The 23,045-nt window shown below is 39.5% G+C and overlaps 1 protein-coding gene across 2 annotated transcripts in view; it reads left to right on the top strand.

The window, feature by feature from the left end:
• The first annotated feature begins 12,780 nt into the window (after positions 1 to 12,780).
• The window catches only part of RNF111 (ring finger protein 111), a 95,018-nt gene continuing 84,753 nt past the window's right edge, over positions 12,781 to 23,045 (top strand). The window contains exon 1 of one of the 2 annotated variants that reach the window (XM_077881280.1): positions 12,781 to 13,139. The gene's annotated coding sequence lies outside the window, so the exon portion shown is untranslated. Of the gene's footprint in view, positions 13,140 to 13,211; positions 13,478 to 23,045 lie in introns of those variants that run through there. The other variant, XM_077881282.1, reaches the window with a different exon arrangement.

The raw sequence follows: 23,045 nt of genomic DNA on the forward strand, positions 1-23,045 counted from the left end.
CTCTCTGTGTCTCTCATGGATAGATGAATAAAACCTTAAAAAAAAAAAAAAGATTGCATTGACTTTGTAGATTGCTTTGGGCAGTATGAACATTTTGATAATACTAGTTCTTCTAATCCATGAGCATGGAATATCCTTCCACTTAATTGTGGCCTCCTCAATTTTTTCCCTTGATCTCTTTTAGTTTTCAGTATAGAAGTCTTTCACCTCCTTGACTAGATTTATTCCTAGGTTTATTATTCTTCTTGATGTAAGTGAAAGTGGGATTATTTTCTTAATTTCTTCTTGTGATAGCTTGTAATTACTGTAGAGAAATACAACAGATTTTTATAAATTGGTTTTGTATCCTGCAACATTACTAAATTGATTAGTTCTAACAGTTTTCTGATAGTCTTTAGGATTTTCTATATACAATATCATGTCATCTGAAAATAGAGTTTTACTTCTTTCTTCCCAATTTAGATGCCTCTTACTTATTTTTCTTTTTTTTTTCCTCTTACTTGTTTTTCTTGTCTAACTACTGTGACTAGGACTTCTACTGTGTTGAGTAAAAGTAGTAGAATAAGCATTCTTGTGTTGTTCCTGATTTTAGAGCTTTTTCATTGAGTATGATGATAGCTGCAGGCTTATTTTATATGGCCTTTATTATATTGAGGCACAGTTCCTCTATACCCACTTTGTTTAGAGTTCTTTTGTCATCAATGGATGTTGAAGGCATTATCAAATGCCTTTTCTGTATCTATTGAGATGATCCTATAATTTTTCCTCGTTTTTGTTAATGTGATATATAGCACATTGACATATTTGCAGATGTTGAACCATCCTTGCATTCCTGGAATAAATCCTGCTTGTCATGGCATATAATTCTTTTAATGTACTGCTGAATTTGATTTGCTAAAATTTAAATGAGGGTTTTTGATTCTATGTTCACCAAGGTTATTGGCCTATAATTTTCTTTTCTTGTGGCATCCTTGTCTGGTTTTGGTATCAGAACAATGCTAGCCTCATAAAATGAATTTAGAAGAGTTATCTTCTCTTCTACTTTTGCAAAAGTTTGAGAAGAGTTGATACTACTCATTTCTTTGAATATTTGGTAGAATTGATCCATCAAGCCAGCTGATTGTGTGAGGTTTTTGCTTTATTGATTCTATTTACTTTTAGTAATTGGTCTGTTCAGATTTTTTAAAAAATGACTCAGTATTGATAGATTGTATATTTCTAGGAATTTATCCATTTCTTCTAAGTTGTCCAGTTTTTTCTGTTTTTTTGTTTGTTTGTTTGTTTCCCATTTCATTGATTTCTGCTCTTATTTTTCTTCTATCTTTTAAATTTATTTGGTTATTTTAAATTTATTTAAAATTTGGAAATTTAAAAATTTATTTATTTAGTTTCCCATAAGTTTATTTTGTTTTCCAGAGTTTAAGTTATATATAGACATAATAACATTGTACGTCGACATAACAGGTCTCACATGATGCCGGTAAGTAAAATTTCAAGCATAATGTCCCAAATACAATTAAAGTTGTAGAAGCACCAAAAAAGAAGAAGGAGAAGGAGAAGAAGAACACAAAGAGACAAGGTGCCATTGGTTAAGATGAGCAGGAAAACCAAACAGAAGAAAACAATTCACAGGGGCTCCAGAAATTGTAATTATCAGGCACAGACTTTGTGTAAAACAACTATGATTATTTTTAAAAAGATTTTTTTTTATTTATTCATGAGAGACACAGAGAGAGAGGCAGAGACATAGGCAGAGGGAGAAGCAGGCTCCACACAGGGAGACCAATATGGGACTTGATCCTGGAACTCCAGGATCATGTCCCAAGCCAAAGGCAGACATTCAACTGCTGAGCCATCCAGGTGTCCCAACAACTATGATTATTGACAAAATTCAAGCTTAAGGATGCCTGGATGGCCCAATCAGTTGTCCAACTCTTGATTTAAGCTCAGATCATGATCTCAGGGTTATGAGATTGAGCCCCCCTTTGGGCTCTATGCTGGGCATGGAGCCTGCTTGATATTCTCTTTCTCCCTCTCTCTCTGCCCCCCTCTTTTAAAAAAAAAGTGACAGAGCAGATGTGTGTGTGTGTGGGAGGGGGAGAAATAGAAATTCTAGAAGTGAAAATATGTAATATCAAATTGTTTTAAATGGTTTGGTATATTAGTCACAATTGAAGAGAGAATTAGGTGACTAGAAAAAATTTTATTTTATGTATTTATTTTTTAAGGATTTTATTTATTTATTCATGAGAGACAGAGAGAGAGAGAGAGAGAGAGAGAGAGGCAGAGAGGCAGAGGGAGAAACAGACTCCATGCAGGGAGCCCAATGTGGGACTCGATGTGGGACTTGATCCCGGGTCTTCAGAATCAGGCCCTGGGCCAAAGGCGGCACTAAACCGCCAAGCCACCTGGGCTGCCCTAGAATAAATTTTAGAAGAAAATATTTACAATAAAGCTAGAAGCAATTAGAAAATAAATAATACAACATAAAGAAACAAAGACATCACCTGCCTGCGGTGAAAGGATCTAACATGTTTAGTTGGAATCCCAGAAAAGAAAGAGAAGAAATGTATCTAAGGCAATATTCTGAAGACATGATTGTGGATAATCTCCTAATTCAAGAAGCCTTACAAAGCCCAAGCAGAATATATAAAAAAATAAATCCTCACCTAAACACATAACAATGAAATTTTAGTAAATCAGGACAAAGAGAAAAATGTTGAAATAGCTAGAAAAGCTAGACAGATTAGCTTTGAAGAAGCTGCAGTTGAACTCACCACTGATCAATGATGAGATCTTCAAGAGAGTGAAGAGGGATCCCCAGGTGGCTCAGTGGTTTAGCGCCTGCCTTTGGCCCAGGGTGCGATCCTGGAGTCCCGGGATTGAGTCCCGCGTCGGACTCCCGGCACAGAGCCTGCTTCTCCCTCTGCCTGTGTCTCTGCCTCTCTCTCTCTCTCTCTCTGTCTATCATGAATAAATCTTAAAAAAAAAAAAAACTCTTAAAAAAAAAGAGAGTGAAATGATATATTCATGGTACTGTAGGAAAATATCATCCTAGAAATACTTTGATAATGAAGGCAAAATTAATACATTTTCAAGGAAAGTGGAAGACATTGTCAGTAGAAATACTTTGATAATGAAGGCAAAATTAATACATTTTCAAGGAAAGTGGAAGACATTGTCAGTAGAAGATAAGCATTAAAGTAGATTCTAGGGATCCCTGGGTGGCGCAGCGGTTTAGCACCTGCCTTTGGCCCAGGGCGCGATCCTGGAGACCCGGGATCGAATCCCACGTCGGGCTCCCGGTGCATGGAGCCTGCTTCTCCCTCTGCCTGTGTCTCTGCCTCTCTCCTTCTCTCTCTATCATAAATAAATTAGTTTTGATATACTACATCATCTAAAAATATTTGACAACCAAGATATGCCAGATAGTTGAGAAAAACCTGTAACACAAAAGAGACCAAGATGAACATTTTAAAAAATAAAATAAAAAATATTCATCTCCAACACCATCCTGAGAAATGATAAAGGAATAAAAAAAGTATACACCCAAACCAACAATAAAATATTTTTTAAAAGAGAGAGAGAGGGGCAGCCCAGGTGGCTCAGCAGTTTAGCGTCGCCTTCAGCCCAGGGCCTGATCCTGGAGACCCAGGATCGAGTCCCACATCAGGCTCCCTGCATGGAGCCTGCTTCTCCCTCTGCTTGTGCCTCTGCCTCTTTCTTTCTCTCTCTCTCTCTGTGTCTCTCATGAATAAATAAAATCTTAAAAAAAAAAACATTTTATCTATTTATTCATGAGAGACACAGAAAGAGAAGCAGAGATCTAGACAGAGGGAAGAAGCAGGCTTCCCATGGGGAGCCCGATGCGGGACTCGACCCTGGGACTCCGGGATCACACCCTGAGCCAAAGGCAGATGCTCAACTACTGAGCCACCCAGGTACCCCAAGAGAGATTAATTCTAAGTCTACACGTGGCATGATCACGTTGGAGATGATAAACACATATGGCCAGAGCTCATTTAGTGGAATATTTTTTTTTCTTGAGGTGGAGGAGGGAAAGAATCTTAAGCAGGCTCCGTCCCAGCATGGAGCCTGACACAGGGCTCTATCTCACAACCCTGAGATCATGACAAGAGCTGAAATCAAGTCAGACACACAGCCATCCAGGTGCCCCTAATTGAAAAAAATTTAAGGAAAATTTTGTTTGAAGATCATCTTAAATGTACATCTTTGAGAAAAAAACGTTAGAACTTTAGGTGATCTGAAAAATGAACTTAATGTTGAGATTCAGCAGGTGGCACTATTTCCTAGTTTAATTCAATACTGAATTAGCCTTTGAAGGCTTCAGAGTAGAAGGATTTTATTTATCCTTATAATCCAAATAAATAAGGTTTCAGAGTTTGGTCGTTATCAACTTTGACCAATTTATATTTTCAGAATTTATTTGAGCAAATTTCAAAATAAGATATTTTTTTAAGATTTATTTATTTATTTATTTATTTATTTATTTATTTATTTATTTATTTATGCAATGATAGACATAAAGAGAGAGAGAGAGAGGCAGAGACACAGGAGGAGGGAGAGGCAAGGCTCCATGCCAGGAGCCCGACACAGGACTTGATCCCAGGACTCCACGATCACGCCCTGGGCCAAAGGCAGGCGCTAAACCACTGAGCCACGCAGGGATCCCCCAAAATAAGATATTAAAGTAAAATCTCTAAATAATCTTTCCAGTGTTCTGAAACATTAGTGCAATAATGACTTATGCTCTATCAAAACGTAGAAATAATTAAAATCTTACCAGAAGCACTCAGTACTAAAGTCATTCAGATTCAACTTATTAAATATTTTTAAAATCTCCTTTCACTACGTGGGTAGTTTCATTTAATTCCCCTTTTTTCTTCTATATGCTTACTTCTGAATAGTCCCCCATTATATTAGTATTTCAAATGTACTATGAAATGTATAACTAATGAAAATATAGTCTCTGTTTGCAATCCTATAACTCAAAACTATCGTCAATATACTTGTTAGGCAATTAAACAAATGTTAATATGGTTTAGGGAAACATTTTACATTTGGGGACATTTTTATGTGATCTCTAAGCAGCAAGCAAGTACATAGAAACATCTTACCACTAGTTCTGAATTTGCATATAACTTACCAGTATGAAATCACACTTGAATTTGTAATATTCACAAGATTTGCAAAAATTTTACTAGGTCTGAAGCAAACTAAAATGTTAGAGCTCTGACAATGGAGATTATGTATCTGACTTTTTAATGATCAGTAACTTGTGAATATTCTTATTGCTAACAGAAGTGAGTCCTTCAGAAATTATGGATTTTATTTTTAAAGATTATTTATTTATTTATTTATTTATTTATTTATTTATTCACGAGAGACACAGACAGAAAGAGGCAGAGACAAAGGCAGAGGGAGAAGCAGGCTCCATGCAGGGAGCCCGATGTGGGATTTGATCTTGGGACTCTGGGATCATGGCCTGAGCCAAAGGCAGACGCTCAACCGCTGAGCCACCCAGGGATCCTGAAATTACAGATTTTAAAAACAGCATTGCAAAAGCATCCCAAAAAGAGTTAAATCAACTTAATGCAAAATTTCAATGGTAAGCCTATGACCAACTTTGACTAAGAGTTTAAAAATTCTGGCAGTTAACAGAGTAAACCATTTCTGAGAACAATTGTCAATCAGTCTAGTCACCTCAGTTGTGACAGTAGGATTATACGAGCACAGTAGGTGGGGCATTCTCTTTCATTTTCCTACAGTTTTATTCGAAAATATACTTTCACAGAACCAGATGGCCTCAAACATCTGTCCAGAATTTGGCCAGATAACCAGAAATATTTCAGGATGCTTGAAGTTTCAAATGCTTGCCTACAAAATTCCACATTCTATGTCTCCTTGTTAGTCTGTAATTTGTTACCTCACTATTTTAGAAATTGAGCCTCATAGATATTATGAGTGCTTGATAATTCAAATGTATCTTGAACATTGTATTCCAAAAGCAGTCAGAGAAACTTTTAAAATGATAAATAGTCAGGACGCCTGGGTGGCTCAGCGTTTGAGCATCTGCCTTTTGCTCAGTGTGTGATCCCCGGGTCCTGGGATGAAGTCCCATATATCAGGCTCCCACCAGGCAGCCTGCTTCTCCCTCTGCTATATCTTTACCTCTCTGTGTGTCTCTCATGAGTAAATAAATGAAATCTTTAAAAAAAATGATAGTCATCACAATTGTACTCTTTTGAAGTTATCCTTCGACTGAATAAATCTTTAATTTTTCAGTCTATCATTCAAAATAGTTTCAATAGATTAAAAAATGACTTCAAAGTAGTTTAGTAGTAGGAAAGAAGTGCTGTCTCTAATGATTCTTTGTTTTTATGTTTTCTGCCTCTATATGTATAATAAAGATTATAGTCTTCAAACTAAACACCGTCTTTGTTTCTAATTTCATAACCTAAAATCAAACCTTATATGTAATATTTTAATGAGGTCCTGTACTGCCTCCACTAAATCAGCAGTGTTGTAGAATCTATAAAATTTTATTTTCAGTTTCAAGTTTCTTTTTTTAATTTTAAAGATTTTATTTATTTATTCATGAGACACACACACACACACACACACACACACACACACACACACAGAGGCAGAGACACACGCAGAGGGAGAAGCAAACTCCTCTCAGGGAGCCTGATGTGGGACTGGATCCCAGAACTCCAGAATCACGCCCTGAGCCGAAGGCAGATGCTCAACCACTGAGCCACCCAGGTGTCCCTCAGTTTTGAGTTTCAATGATATCTTCATACATTAATTGGAGAGTAAAATGTAAATCACTATTCTGACCAGTGCATCTCTTAGGTCCTTTTAATTCTTCTCAAACCTTTTCATCTGAAGGAATAGTTCAGTAAATATTTTCAGCAAGTTCCCAAGGTCTCCCTATCTCATTATATTAAATATCCAAACCTGGCTTCATTTTCTTCCAAAGAGCTCACAAAGCTGACTCACAGTTACTCTCACTTGTAATTGTGAAGTAGGCAATGGTTGGTGGATTTCCCTCTGACTTTGGTAATTTGTAGAATTTTTCCTTTTTTCCCATTTATTGCAGGTGACCCATTAATTCAGCTCAGTATTTCCTTTTTTCAGCTGAGTATTTCCATGTTTAGAGCAAGCTTCTCAAATTCCTGCCTACCAGATAGTTACGCACTGCTGGCCCATATATACAGACTAATTTGGTATGTGTTATTTTGCACAGTTTCAGGCAGGCAGAACTTGGTTTGGACTATATGTTGGGTGGTCATGATCTTTCCACAGGAGAATAAAATTAATTTTTGAAAGTGTCCAGCGATTTGATTAAGATTAAAGATTTCTGATTTCTTAGTGGAAAAATTGAGACTAGAACTCCAACCCAATCTCCTTTTTCTATTTGAGCAATTTTTTTTAAATGAGGGGGGAGGACATTCTTTTTTATTTTTATTTTTTGGAGAAGACAATTGTGTATGAATATAACATTTCTTTCTTTATTTTATTTATTTATTTTGAGAGAGAGAGAGAGCCAGCAAGCATGAGCAAGGAGGAGGGGCAAAGGAAGAGGGAAAAGCAGACTCCTCACTGATCAGAGAGCCCCACACAGGACTTGATCCCAGGGGCAGACTCAGTTCCAGGACCCCCGATCATGACCTGATTCAAAGGAAGACACTTCATTGACTGAGCACCAGGTCCCCTAAACGTAACACTTCTAATACACAAAGATTGAAGAGGGTACAAAAGTGGATTTTTAGCTTTATTGTGAGGATGAGGGAGCAAGGTAAGGAAATGCTTCATGGAGGAGGACTTTGACGAATGGAAAGACTTTACTTAACATGTAAGGCAGGGTTGAGGGATATGGAAGAGGAGGGAGGATATTTTGAGACAGAAGGAGTAGATGCCAAAGCAGGTAGATACTGAAACTTTTTTCTGGAGAACTACAAGTAGTTTGAGAAGTTTGGTCAAGTCTAAGCAGGGGCAGGCAGTAGGATGGTGGGAACGGGTGGTGTGAAATCACTCCGAATTCTGAATTTTGAAGAACTTCATTTGCCAAGCTAAGGACTTAGGGCTTCATTGTGATGGTGACAAAAGATCCTTGAAGGATCTTAGTGTCTTAGTGAAGACACTAAGCAACTTAGTGTCTCAGTTTCTGCCGTACTCTGATAGTGGTTCAATGTGGCACCAGAAGTGGTGTGGTAATGGTGATGGGAGCAGAAGCATAGAAAGTAAGAAACTATGTAGTTCAGGTGAGAGATCTCTCCCACCCCTACATCTCCATTGTTACCATAAATACAGCTTTATAGCACCTGTCCTCTCAGCCACCCCTGTTTTGCTCTGGGCTTCCTGCCTTTGATTTGTTGTCTATCTACTGCCTGCCCTGCCATCACATTAGTGACTATTCTGATTTTTTTAAATCTCTCTTTCCTAATTATTGTCTTCACAGATATCTTAGTAAGATGGACTTACCTCATGTTTCACGGAGACATCAACGTCATTCAATAAGCAAGCCCTTGACTTACCCCCTGAAGCCAACAAATTTTGTTCATTTGTGCAGTCCTTTCCCCCTTCTTCCTCATTTGTTTCAAAGAAAGGAATATTTCTTCTATCCAAGGTTAATTCTTCATTATGAGCTTTGAATCCCATTTCCTCTGCCTCCCTAGAGTGTTCCTATATTTCCATTATCTTTCTTTCTTTTTTTAAAAAAGATTTTATTTATTTATTCATGAGAGACACACAGAGAGAGGCCCAGACATAGGCAGAGGGAGAAGCAGGCTCCATGCAGGGAGCCCGACGTGGGACTCGATTCAGGGTCTCCAGGGTCGCACCCTGGACTGAAGCCAGCGCTAAACCACTGAGGCACCTGGGCTGCCCTCCATTATCTTTCATTGTTCTTTTTCTGCTGCTCTCTCCCCTCCAGCATACTGGAAGGATTCAAGTCTTCCCTTTCTTGAGTTCATATCCTGTTAAGTATGTCTGTCTTCCTTTTTCCATTTACTACCATTTTCATGAAAAAGTACTGATCCTTATCTAAGTACATTGTTTAGTCAATTCTAAACCAGGACTTTTCAACTGGAATGTTACTGGCATTTGGGGCCAGATAATTCTTTATTGTAGGGGCTTTATTAAAAGATGCATTATAGGATAGTTAGCAGTGTCCCTGACATCTAAACGTTAGATCGGCAACATCTTCCCAGTTGTAATAACCAAAACTATCTCTGGACATTGTTAAACAATCCCTGGGGGTCACAACCCTGTTGAGAACCTCTGTTCTAAAATGTACACCAGTTACTGCAACTACTCTTGTTTACAGAGCTCCATATTGCCAAACTAGTAGACATTTCATATCCTTGATCACCCACTTCATCACTGAAACTATTTTTCTCACTTGGCCTGTTACCTATTTCTTTGGGTTTCTCTCTCTTTGCTCTGGCCCATCCTTAACCTCGTGGAACTTATCCTCATTTTTCAACTCTTTAAATATCAGCTTTCCTCAGATATTTTTCTCCTTTCACTTATATTCTTTTATTTTCACTTATATTCTTGATGGCCTCATCAAAATTATTGCTTCAGCTATCACAAGTTACTCCCTGTCATCTGTCATCAGCCCTGACCTCTCCTGAGCTCCAAACACCTATATCCAACCGCTTACTGAAATTCCCACTTTGGGTAAATGCTAGGCAAATCAAACTCACCCAATAAAGAAGAAATCACTTCCTTTCAACCCCCTCCTTCGTCTTACCCCAACCAAAAGTGCCAAACCCAAAAAGTTGGGTTTTACAAGCCTGGGTCTTTTTCCTGAATGGCATTTCCACCCAACCACTTACCATAAATCTGGAAGCTTCTGAGATTCCCCTCCTTTACTCACTTTATCCAGTTAGGTATTTAATCTTCTTCTATCTGTCCTTTTTTTTTTAAAGATTTATTTATTTATTCATAGAGACACAGAGAGAGAGAGAGAGAGAGGCAGAGACACAGGCAGAGGGAGAAGCAGGCTCCATGCAGGGAGCCCGACGTGGGACTTGATCCTGGGTCTCCAGGATCACACCTCAGGCTGCAGGCGGCGCTAAACCGCTGCACCACGGGGGCTGCCCTGTCCCTTCTTTCTCATTCTCATTTCTACCAGTCTTACCTCTTTTTACCTGACATTCCAACTGGTCTCCATCTCTCTGTTTTTGCCCCTTTCCAATCCACCCCCCACTCTGCTTATATAATGCTAATAGTCAATCTGATTGTTACTCCTCTCATTGAGTTCCCTTAGTGGCTTCTCATAGTTTTAAGTATAAAAGAGTTCAGACTCTTCATCCTAGCAAAAACAACCTTACTTGATCCATTTCTATCTACGTTTCTTCCCTCATCTCTTAATAGTTTCTTTGCATAACACATTCAGTAGATCCTACTAGAGAAGTTGCTTCATGCTGTTTCTGTACCATAGCATGTATTGATCTTTCTGCCTGGAATGTCCTATTTGCTTCATTTAACTGTCTTCGTTTATGTTGCAAAATTTAGTTTAAACATCACTTCCTAAAAAAAAATAAACATCACTTCCTTTTGGTTTGAGTTGGTTTGACTTGTGTTCTCAGAGCACTATTATGTCATCCTGTCCCTTCTACATTTGTTCTCTGGGTTTTGGAAAACACTGCAAGTCAGTCAGTGATTATGTAGTTGCTATGTGCCCAGAGTGCACAATGTCTAGTTGATGCTAAAGATACTAAAGACTTGGACTGGTGCAGAGAATTGAGAGGAGTGGGTCCATTTTCAAAATTTGAGATATTACAAGGACAGAATTAGAAGGACTTGTTGATTGATTAGAGATATGGAGTGAGGAAGAGAGAATAGTCAAAGATGACCTTTGGGTTTCTAATTAGTTAACTTGGTCCTATTGAATGAGACAGGAAAGACTGAAATGGATGGGGTGTAAATACAATATATATATATATATTTTTTTTTCAACATGATGTGTTAGAGATGCTTGTGGAACATTAAAGGGGAAATGACACATCCAGCAAAAGAGCCATATGGGTCTAGATCATTCAGCACTGTTCAATAGAAAGATAATGTAAACTACAAATAAAACTATAAAGTTTATAGCAATTATATTTTTAAAAGTAAAAAAAACAGGTAAATTAACTTTAATAGTATATTTTAGTTAACCCTGGCATTTCTCAACTATACTGTTAACATTTTTGGCTAGGGAATTCTTTGTTGTGGAGGGCTGTCCTGTGTAGTGTAGGATGTTTAGCAACATCCCTGGGCTATTGTTAGTAGATGTCAGTAGCCATCCTTCCCCCCAAGTTGTGAACACCAAAAACATGTCTCCAGATATTGCTAAATAACCCAAAGTGGGGGCATAAAATTGTCCCTGCTTGAGAACCACCGATTTACCCCAATATATCCGAAATATCATTTCAACATGTAATGCATATTAAAAATCATTCAAATTTTTACAATTTTTAAATGTATTTTTGAATTGGATATATATTTACCATAGCACTTCTCAACTTGTACTAGCCACATTTCAAGTGCTTGAGAAAAAAAAGATTAGGTCTGGAAATACAGTTGTAGAAATACATGACTTTGAGAAGTCATGAGCTGATAGCAATTGAAATCACGGCAGTAGATAAGATAGTCCAGGAAGGACCATGATTTTATTTTATTTTATTTTTTTCAGGAAGAATTTATTTTCTGAACAAGAAAATAGGAGGATTGAGGAAAATTCCTTCTCCGGTGCTCCTCCAGTTTTCCTGCACAATCTGCGATCCTTTATTATAACTATTTTAAACTCTTTTCTTCACAGAACAATATGGAGAACATGAGTGAACAAAGAAAGCGTATTGGGAAAGACAGGCTGATGACCAAAGAAGGGAATTAATGTTTATTGAACACTTAATTGGTAAATAATGTTCAAAGCATTCTATACACTGCCTTATTTCATCTCACAAGAACCCTCTGGGGTAAATAACGTCACCTCAATTTGTCAATAAGGAAACAATTCTTTTTCTTGGTTTAAGAAAGATACCCTTTTATTTTCTTCTTAAATGGAGGTGTAACTGACATTTCATTTTTGGGGGAAAGATAAAGACCTAATAAATTAGACGGCTGTTCATTGGCATCATCGGGATCCGAAAGGTCTGTTTGATTCAAAAGCCTACACTCTCCTCGCCTACATCCATCCTCCTCTTGCACGTAAGGAAGCATTTGCAATCTCCTGATTTTCATAAAATAACTAAGGAGCCGTATGTGACTGTACAGTCGTTTCCCAGGGTGCCTATTACCACTTTCGATGTGGCTCTGGAAGCGAATCCACTTTAAGGGCAGGGTGCGATGATCTTTATGTCATTAGCGAGTAAGATTTGGGTATCGTTTTCTCGTAAAAGACAGCAAGCCGGGAGGTTTTTGTTTAACTGTAGCCTAAGTGCAATGCGTGATTCTGTGGTTAGCTGCACTTTTCAAGTCACGGAAACAAGAACAGCTGAGGAATAGTTTTTGCTTAAGCGTAGAACACAACAACCAAGGAAAATAAACCAACGAGCTTCACGAAACCGTCCGGCTTCGCTTTACAGACGCGACAAAACGAGCACAAAGGGGGAGGGCTGGGGCGGAGGGGGCGGGGCACCGGGAGGCCAGAGTCTGAGCATGCGCACAAACAGCGACGGAGGGAGGCGTGAGCGCCGCGGCGCTCTCACTTTGCGAACTGTCGTAAAGCCCCCGACTGTCGCGCTCCCTCGGTAGAGGAGGGATTGGTTAGGCGGCGGCAGCGGCGGCGGCGGCAGGAGAGCAGCGGCGGCGGCGGCGGCGGCGAGGTGTGGGGTCTGCGCCGCACAGAACCGCCCGCGGCTTCGGGGAAGGCGTTCTTGCGGGGGTCAAATCGGGCATCCCGAACCGAAGCCGGGTGAACTGGGCCGAACCAGGCGCTGCCGCTCGTACGGTTTGGCGGCGGTGACAGACGCAGCTCTTGAGTGTAGGGGCCTGTTAGGCCGAGACCTCAGCCGCGGATCACCGGTTCTCGACGCAGCCTCTTCCCCTCTTCCGCCTCCTGTGTCCCTCCCTGGGCAGGGATTTCCCGGACTCTGGGAAGAGGGTGGCTAATGATTAAGGTGAGGGGGGCTAGGGGGGAGGGGATGGATGGGAAGCCGCGCGTGCGCGCGACGGGGGAGGGGCCGGCCCGGAGGGGAGAAAGAGGAAGGGCTGCGGCCGCGGAAGGCTGGGGTCGGCGGCCGGCGGTGCTGCCGGTTCCCCGGTGACTTGGGGTCCGCGGCTCCGCGGGAGGGTTAATTGTGTTGGCGCGGAGCGGCGGTCTGCAGACACACCCACACCCCGCTGTAAGGCAGTGTGGGTGAGGGGCTTTCTCTCCCTCTTTGGACTCTCCCTGGAGTCTAGGAAGGGGGCTGAAGACGGAGGCGTGGGAGTGCGACCTGACAATGGAGTGATGAAGGTAACCCGCCCCCGGGGTGTCGGAGGGCGCTAAGTCGGCCCCGCGGGGAGGGAGTCGCCGCCTCCTGTGCTCAAGGAAACGTCCGCCGAGCAGCGCGCAGACGGACGCGTCAGATTTCGGTGTAGAGTTGGTTTGTCGGTCATTTAAAAAAAAAAGAAAAAAAAAAAAAAGGCAGCTCACTGTTTTATTATTGTTCTTAGATAATTTGTCGGAGTCAGTGGCACAAGGCTGTCGTGGCAACGGTCTGCTCCGTACTGTAGAAATAGAGGTTTGCCAGCCATAGTCGTTAAATAGGTCGTAATAGGTCTTTACAGATACTTCTTAAGGCGCATCTAAGTTTCAGTGCTTAAAACACACACACACACACACACCAGGAAGTGTAAGGTATTCATTTAATTTGTTAATGTTTGTAGTGTGAGGCGACTCCATTGTATTGTGCGCTTTCCTGTTTCTTGATTTACGTGGAGTATGAATTTAGAACACTCCGGAGTGATAAGATGCCAGCTGACGCAGACTTCATCTTCCAGTTCTTTTAGCTTTCGGACCTTGCTTAACCCAAACTTTATTTCACTTGGTATTTTTTACGTTTAATTTTCTTGTTTTAGGGACCCCTTCCCCCCCAAAAAAGAACAGCCTGGGGAAAAGAGAAGCCAAGGTTCCGTTTCCTTTTCCATCCGTGTGTGTGTCATTGCTTTCAAATGTCAGGATAGTGATTTCGTACATCGAAGTTCCATAATACCTAGTTTTACTTAGTTCTATTATGGTGAAGGTCTACATTATGACAGTTTGTTACTACCGTGATTTTATTTTAGCAAAAATTTTCATGTCAATATAAACTATGTTGCTTTTCATATGAAACAGTAGTCTTTTGAGCGCTCTGTGAGACCAAACGCGATGAGAAAGAAGCCTCTTATGCTGCAAAGAATCTATTTTTTTTTTATTTTTTTTTAAATTTTATTTTTTACTTATGATAGAGAGAGAGAGAGAGGCAGAGACACAGGCAGGGGGAGAAGCAGGCTCCATGCACCGGGAGCCCGACGTGGGATTCGATCCCGGGTCTCCAGGATCACGCCCTGGGCCAAAGGCAGGCGCTAAACCGCTGCGCCACCCAGGGATCCTTTTTTTTTAAAGCCTTGAATTATTTTACTTTTATTGGCCACTTCTTGGCATTTAACCTCGGACGAAATAAGAGAATAGCAATTTACACGTTTGGAGCAGAGGAGCAGTCAGCAGATATTTGTAGATAGTTATTTTCATTATAAAATTTAAAGTGGGTTTAAAAAAATCCATTGAATCAAACTAATTAGAATTTTTACACATTTAATTATTTTGCCAAAGAGGGGTTTCTGTAACAGGCTTTACTTAGAGTATGATTGTCTGCATCCTATTTTTGACTTTTTCCCCTCTGAGCTGAGACTTCCACTAGGAAGAAAAGACAGTGACAGTATTAAAAATGATAGTGATTAAAGCATGTTAGTAACTTTGATATTAGCATTCTGTGGGTGGCATTATCTTATGGAAGGGAATGGGGCTGGAGATCAGAGCTCTGGATTTTAAATCTGTTCCTTAGATCTGTGCCTTTATTGATAACCATCTTTAGTTTCAGATCTCTCTCAATTGCTAGATGAGAACTGTAGGATAGTTTTTTAGTCTTCTCTAGGTCCCAAATTTAATGGTTTGTATTTTTGGTTAGGTACTTTTGGTACTTGTTGGTGTGTTCATCATGATCCAATTCCCGGAAAGAAGTGTTATATTGAGTGTAAATTCCTTCATATTTATATTGGTGGTGGGGGTGGGGAGAGAACTATGATAAAGTCATGTTTGTTGCTTTAGATAACGCTTCTGTCTTATTATAGATATTATATATGACTAAATAGCTCTCATACTAAAAGGTGAAACTTCATTTTACTTCTGGTAATGCTCTTTAAATCATCCTAATAATTTTTTCTGTCAGAAACCTATAATCGTTGGTCGCAGTCCAGAATTGGCATTTGAATGTCTTACATCTCTGTTCTTTCTTGTATGCACCTCACCGATTGTTGGTAACAGCTGGCCCACATTTCTGCAGGTATTCAGTTCATGCCATTACATGTGGAGTGGGCTACAGATGTTTAAAAACAAATACTAAATTGAACTTACATTTTAAATGGAGGTACTGTGTTATTAGTTATTACTTAATTACTCAGTATGTATGTATTGAATGTCTCATGTTCTCAGCATTGTTCTTGGTCTTTTTATTATTTTTTAAAATACTTTATTCACGAGAGACACACAGAGGCAAAGACGTAGGGAAAGGGAGAAGCCGGCTCCCCATAGGGAGCCCGCTGTGGGACTGGATCCCAGGGCGCTGGGATCACGACCCCAGCCGAAGGCAGAGATGCTTAACCTTTGAGCCACCCAGGCGTCCCTTTTCTTGGTCTTCAGTGAGGAAGGTACTCTGCCCTCAGGGAGTGGACATACTACTAAACATAAGCAGAATGGTTTGGGGGGAGTGGTGAGTGCCATGAAGAAAATAGGACCATGTAATGATGAATGGAAGTTGAGCTCTACTTGGATTGAGTGAGTGGTTAGGGACGGCCTAACTTCTTTTTAGAGGGGATAATTTGATTTGTGATCAGTGACTAGAAAGAGTTAGCCATACTGATAACCTGGAGGAATCTTGCAGCAATGGGAACAGCAAATGCATTAGATTGTGTTGGATTCTGGAGAATCTACAAGTGCAAACTGGTTTGTGTATTAAGCTTTTTCATATTTGCTGATAGACAATGTGAAAAAAAAGTTAAAAATAGTTTATGTATGGCAACCAAGTGGAATGTGTTGATCTTGTTTAAATCCTCCAATCAATTGTAGAAAGTCATTTTTGAAACACTTTGGGGGAAATCTGAATGAGAATGGATATTAGATGATATCAAGGAATTGTTAGTTTTGTCAGGGGTGATAATGACATTATGTTTATGTAAGCATCCGTTGATGGTTCTTGCCTGTACTGATCTTTACTTTGATGGTTGCAGAATGCTTATTTTCAAATTCTTCCATCTCCTCTACCTTAACAGTAGGCCTTCTCTTGGTGGAAGAATCATTCTTTTATCTAACTTGTCAATATAGATTTATGTACTTCCTATATTTTAGTCAATGGGTTATAATCCATTACTACCTTTATTAATTTTAATGCTCAAATTGTCCCACATTTGTCCAGTGGGAGCCTCTCCACCCTGGCTCCTGTGTCTTTTTAACTTACAGAAGTTTTGATGAGTATTTCTTCTCTTTCTGGCACATCAAGATGTTCACACTCATCTATATCATTCCTGTTTTAGTTGTGGAATCAGCTATTCTCTACGGAGGCCTGGTTCCTTTTAGTGGGGAGTTCAGTTTGCTTTTGAGTTGTTTGTATATAGAAATAATCTCTTATTTCCTGGATCAGGACATCCTCTGAGAAACTTATATTTTGATAGTGGGTTTATATTTTATTTGTGAAGTAACTACATAAAATGTAGCAATTCCTTCTATTTATCATAAACAACTATTTTATTCTGTATTTTTCAAATAAGTTCTGATATGATCTTAATTATGATCAAATGAAATAGAAAAAAATAAAATGTTCTACTTTGTGTTACATTGTGTGTATCTAGAGGGTTTAACCACTTAACTGTTAAAAATGACTTAAGGTTTAATACTTAATTGTATTTAAGTCATCAGACATTCTGGTCTGAAGGAAATTGTTGCTTTTCAACTAGCTTTTTAAATGAAAATTTACATATATATATTTTTAAAGATTCTATTCATTTATTCACGAGAGACACAGAGAGAGAGAGGCAGAGACACAGGCAGAGGGAGAAGCAGGCTCCTCGCAGGGAGCCTAATGTGGGACTCGATCCCTGGACTCCCGGATCATGCCCTGAGCCAAAGGCAAACGCTCAACCGCTGAGCCACCAAAGCGTCCCAAATGAAAATTTATATTATATTATAGAATAATATTTCATATATGAGTAGAAACTCACAGGCACATTATTCCAGAAAGTTACTGTTACAACTTGACATGTTTCACAGCCATTCTCTTACTGGTGCAGCATGGGTATTTGCTTTATTTATTCCTTTTAAGCCTAAATTGTAAGTATTTTTCTAGACAATATTTTGGTGTGTTTTTTTTTTTTTTTAACAAGATCTGACCAATTTGAAAAATTTTGCATGATTTGCTTTTCATCAGTCTGTTCTAGCATGCTTCTAATAACATCAGTCACCTGGATCAATGATAGCCAGTGTGCATTTTCTGTAGTATTTTCCGCATGCTGTATGTACCCAGTTCAGTATTATTGCCACTGTAGTGATGGACACCAATTTTGGCTAACATGACGTAGTATTCTATTTCAGATTTCCTCAGGACTGGGCAGTTGTTCGCGAGGATAACCAGTTTTGCTTTGCCATGTCTGATCATTTCAGAGCCTGCTTGTATCCCAGCATGTACTTTACACTTTTCATAATGAGTTGGAGCCTAGGGTTGGTCAGCTCCAGAGACTTTTTCATCTTCTTTGAGGCCACCATCTTCCTGCCGTAGATGGCCCCAACCAAAAGCAGACACCAAGATCCCAGACAGTATTTTGAATGTTTTTTAACCAGTTAAGTTTTGAAACAATTAATATGTGTATGTGGTTTTAAAAGTCAGTTCCACAAAGGTTTATAATGGAAAACAGTCTGTACTACTCCTCTAACCCCCTAGTTCCAATTCCTAAGTGGAGACACTCTCAGCTCATAAAATTTTTTTTTCTGCTATTTTCTAAGCAAACTTCTATATAGTTTGCTTACATGCCTACTTAGCTACTTTTCATGTCTGTTTTTTTTAATATTTAATTTAAAAAATATTTATTTATTCATGAGAGACACATAGAGAGAGGCAGAGACACAGGAAGAGGGAGAAGCAGGCTCCATGAAGGTAGCCTGACATGGGACTCGATCCTGGGTTTCCAGGATCACACCCCAAAGGCGGCGCTAAACTGCTGAGCCACTGGGGCTGCCCTTAATATTTAATTTTTAAAGATAAAGGCAATACAAATGGTACCAAATTCACAAGGTACAAAGAGTGTCCACGGAAAAAATTAGTGTTCTTGCAATCCCTGTCTTCCTACTGCCAAGTTCTTTTCCTTGGAAACATATCTCCTCTTAGTATTTCATATGTATCCAGAGCAGCAGTTCTCAGAGTGTGGTCTTTGGGCTCTCTCTTTTTTTTTTAATATTTATTTATTTATTAGAGAGAGAGAGAGAGAGAGAGAGAGAGGCAGAGACACAGGCAGAGGGAGAAGCAGGCTTCCTGCAAGGAGCCTGATATGGGACTCGATACTGGATCCCACGATCACGCCCTGAGCCGAAGTCAGTCAACCGCTGAGCCACCCAGGTGTCCCCTGGTCTCTGGGCTCTTGAGAGGGTCTTCAAGTGTTTCAGAAGGTCAGCTGGGTTGAAACAATTTAATAGTGATACTAAGTTCTTTTTCACTGCTTAATAGTGTTGACCTTTGCATTGATAAACAGTGATGGGCAGAACCGCTGACTCTGCAGTACATATTAGGAGAGTGGCTAAAACTGTACTAATAGGCCTTGTATTTTTCATTACTGCACGTTTACAAAACCAATTTCATTTAAGAAAGTCCTTTATAGAGCAGTAAAGTCTGTTACATCCCAAATTTGCTTGTCTTGAAGAAAAATACTTGTGTGATTGAGTTGCAGGCTGAACTAGCAAACTTAGTTGCTTTTTTTTTTTTTTATGGAACCATTTTTTTTACTTGAGAGAATGACAAACTATAGTTACTTAAACTTGGGTATTTGTGAGTATTTTCTCAAACATAAATGAAGTGACCCTGTCACTGTAGGGAAAACAACTGACAGAAATTATTGCCAAGATAAAATGAAGGCTTTCAAGCAAAAATTAGAATTTTGGAAAACATATCCACTGTGAGCTTGGCAGCTTTTCAGGGCCTTTTTGATGAAATTTAGGGGGATATTAACAAATGTGATTTTGGGGGGCTATTGTATAATGAAATGTGTCAATGTTTGGAAGATATGTGTAATGTCGTGGACCCAGCTTTCTTCATATGACCAATGTATGATGTTTACAAAATCATGCTGTATGTGAAAGATCTACTTGGGGACAGGATAGATCAGTAGATTTTTAATGACATGTTATGACGTATAATAGATATGGTATCAGATTCAACATTGCAAATAACCTTTACAAAATTACATTTATTAAATTTGGGGTTAATATCAAAGAATAACACACCTGAATAAATTATTAAAAACTCTCCTTTTTTTTTTTTTTTTTAAGGATTTTATTTATTAGAGAGCATGAGCAGGGAGAGGGAGAAGCAGACTCCCTCCTGAGCAGGGAGCCTGGACATATGGCTCAGTCCCAGGACCGAGATCATGACCTGAGCTGAAGGCATACGCTCAATTGACTGAGCCACCCAGATGCCCTTGCACTCCTCTTTTTTAACTATGTATTTGAGTGCAGCTGGATTTCTTATTAGATTGAATATAGAAGCAGATTCAAGAATCCAGATTTCATGCCCCCGTGTCCCTGGTGTGGGGCGGAGCTGGTGAGAACCCCTTGAAAGAATCCAGGTTTTGGATGCCTGCATGGCTCAGTGGTTAAGCATCGGCCTTCGGCTCAGGACATGATCCTGGAGTTCACGGATCAGGATCAAGTCCTGCATCGGGCTCCTCACAGGGAGCCTGCATCTCCCTCTGCATATGTCTTTGCTTCTCTTTCTCTCTGTATCTCATGAGTAAATAAATAAAATCATAGAAAAAGAAAAAGAACCCAGGTTTCTTCTGTTAAGATAGACATTAAAGAGATTAGCAAACATGTTATAGTGCCATTCTTATTAACTATTTTGAAAATATATTCATAAGTGTTACTTAATATTAGCATGTAATAGGTTTACTGTTGCTATTTTTAAATAATAAATTTTAAAGCTTTTGTCAACTTTATTTTCTAATATTAATAAATATAGCCTACATATTTAGAGTATTTAGAGCATTTTTAGGGTTCTCACTTATTTTTAAGAGAGTAAGGGGTTCACAAGTCAAAAAGTTTGAGAATTGCTGTGCCAGTTATCTTCTGAATTATCTTTTGACCTCTAATGGAAAAGGAGTCCACGCTTCTTTTTTTATCCTTTCAAAATAGTTGTATCTCAATTTTAGATTATTTTAAGTAATAATTCAGCATGTATTTATTGAGTACTAACTATAAATAAGTTCTAAGCTTTGGGGCACATGGTAATGATGAAAACAGACTAGGCTCTATTGGGAAAACAAGTAAATTTACAAATAGTGATTATGGAAATAACTGAGCTGGAAAAAAGAAGATGGGGGGTGGGTTAGCTATAAGGCGATTAAGGATGGTGTCAAGGACAAGCAAACATTTCAGCACAGACCAAAAGGAAGCAAATGAGAGATCCTTGTGGGTATCTGAGGGACAAGCATTCTGAGCAGATTAATAATACTTATTTTAGGAAAAGGAAAAACCAAGATGTTGTTGTGACTGAAATGAAGTGGGTGAGGAGAACAGTGATTTCTGAGGACAGAGGTAGCAAGGGCTTAGGCCCTTTAGTTTTAAGACATATTCTTTTTTTAGTTTTCATGACTTCTTAGTCAATTTTTTTTTTTTCCGGTTCTCCTTTTTAGATAAGATTTTGTTGGTGTCTCTTGCTGTTAGATCCTGTGTGTATGTGTGTGTGTGTGTGTGTGTGTGTGTGTCTATTAAGAGGTTTTTTTTTTTTTCATTTAGTGGGGATTGCAAGGAAATTTGAGATAAAATAATTTGTGTAATTTACCATGTTTAAATAAAATATGAATAGCTGCTTTTGTTTTTTTTTTTTTTTTTTTTTTTTTTTATCATAGTCACAGAGAGAGAGAGAGAGAGAGAGAGGCAGAGACACAGGCAGAGGGAGAAGCAGGCTCCATGCACCAGGAGCCCGATGTGGGATTCGATCCCGGATCTCCAGGATCGCGCCCTGGGCCAAAGGCAGGCGCCAAACCGCTGCGCCACCCAGGGATCCCGAATAGCTGCTTTTGATAAATACCAGGAGCAAGTTACATTATTGATACAGAAATGGGTACTCTTCCCAACTTTTAGTGGTAAAATCATGTTGTTTTTATTATTATTTTCAAAGATTTTATTATTTGCCAGAGAGAGAGGGAGAGATCTCCTTTGTGCCAGAGAGCACAAGCAGGGGGAACAGCAGAGGGAGAGGGAGAAGCAGGCTCCCTGCTAAGCAGGGAGCTGGATATGGGGCTTGATTCCCAGGACCCCGGGACCCAAGCTGAAGGCAGATGCTTCACTGACTGAGCCACCCAGGTGCCTGTGTTTATTTTTAAAATACTCTCTTTTTTTGAGAGAGAGAGAGTGCATGCAAGCCTTGGAGAGAAGTAGTGGGGGGTAGAGGGAAAGGGAGAGAGAGAATCCCAAGCAGGCTTCATGCCCAGTGTGGAGCCTGATACAGAGCTTGATCTCATGACCCTGAGATCATGACCTGAGCTGAAATCAAGGATTGGGCATTTAACTGACTGAGCCACCCAGGTGCCCCAAAATCATGTTTAAATATGTGAAAAAAAAATACATGTAAATAGATTTTTAAGTAGATTTGCTTTATAAAGTAAATTTAACAGGGGGATCCCTGGGTGGCTCAGCAGTTTGGTGCCTGCCTTTGGCCCGGGGCGTGATCCTGGAGTCCCAGACTTGAGTCCCACATCGGGCTCTCTGCATGGAACCTGCTTCTCCCTCTGCCTGTGTCTCTGCCTCTCTCTCTGTGTCTCTCGTGAATAGATGAATAAAATCTTTAAGAAGAAAAAGTAAATTTTTTTTAAATAAGTATTTTTTTTTAATTTATTTATTCAGAGAGAGAGAGAGAGAGAGAGACTGAGAGGCAGAGACACAGGCAGAGGGAGAAGCAGGCTCCATGCAGGGATCCTGACAGAGGACTCGATCCTGGGTCTCCAGGATCAGACCCCGGGCTGCAGGCGGCGCTAAACCGCTGAGCCACCGGGGGTGCCCAGAAAAAGTAAATTTAACAATTGTGTCCTTTAATATGAAGTAGTCATTAAGTGAGGAGAATCACTGATGCAATATTTTTATTACAGAACATCCACAGAATGATTATTATCATGGATTAGATTATATATTTTTTGAAATCACATTTTTTAAAAGAACTCTAGTATGAGATAAAACTGGGCCATTTTATGGAATATTATGCAGTTGTAAAAAAAGAATGAGATCCTGCCACTTGTAACAACATGGATGGATCTAGAGGATATTGTGCTAAGTGAATTAAGTGAAAGACAAATACTATATGGTTTCTTTCTTTCTTTTTTTTTTTTTTTTTTTTTTTTAAGATTTTATTTATTCATGAGAGAGAGGCAGAGACCCAGGCAGAGGGAGAAGCAGGCTTCCTGCAAGGAGCCCGATGTGAGACTCAATCCCGGATCCCAGGATCACGCCCTGAGCCAAAGGCAGATGCTTAACCGCTGAGCCACCTAGGCATCCCTACCGTATGATTTCACTTATATGTGGAATCGAAAAA

Source organism: Canis aureus, chromosome 32 (assembly GCF_053574225.1).
Source record: "Canis aureus isolate CA01 chromosome 32, VMU_Caureus_v.1.0, whole genome shotgun sequence".
NCBI classification, from domain to species: Eukaryota; Metazoa; Chordata; class Mammalia; order Carnivora; family Canidae; genus Canis; species Canis aureus.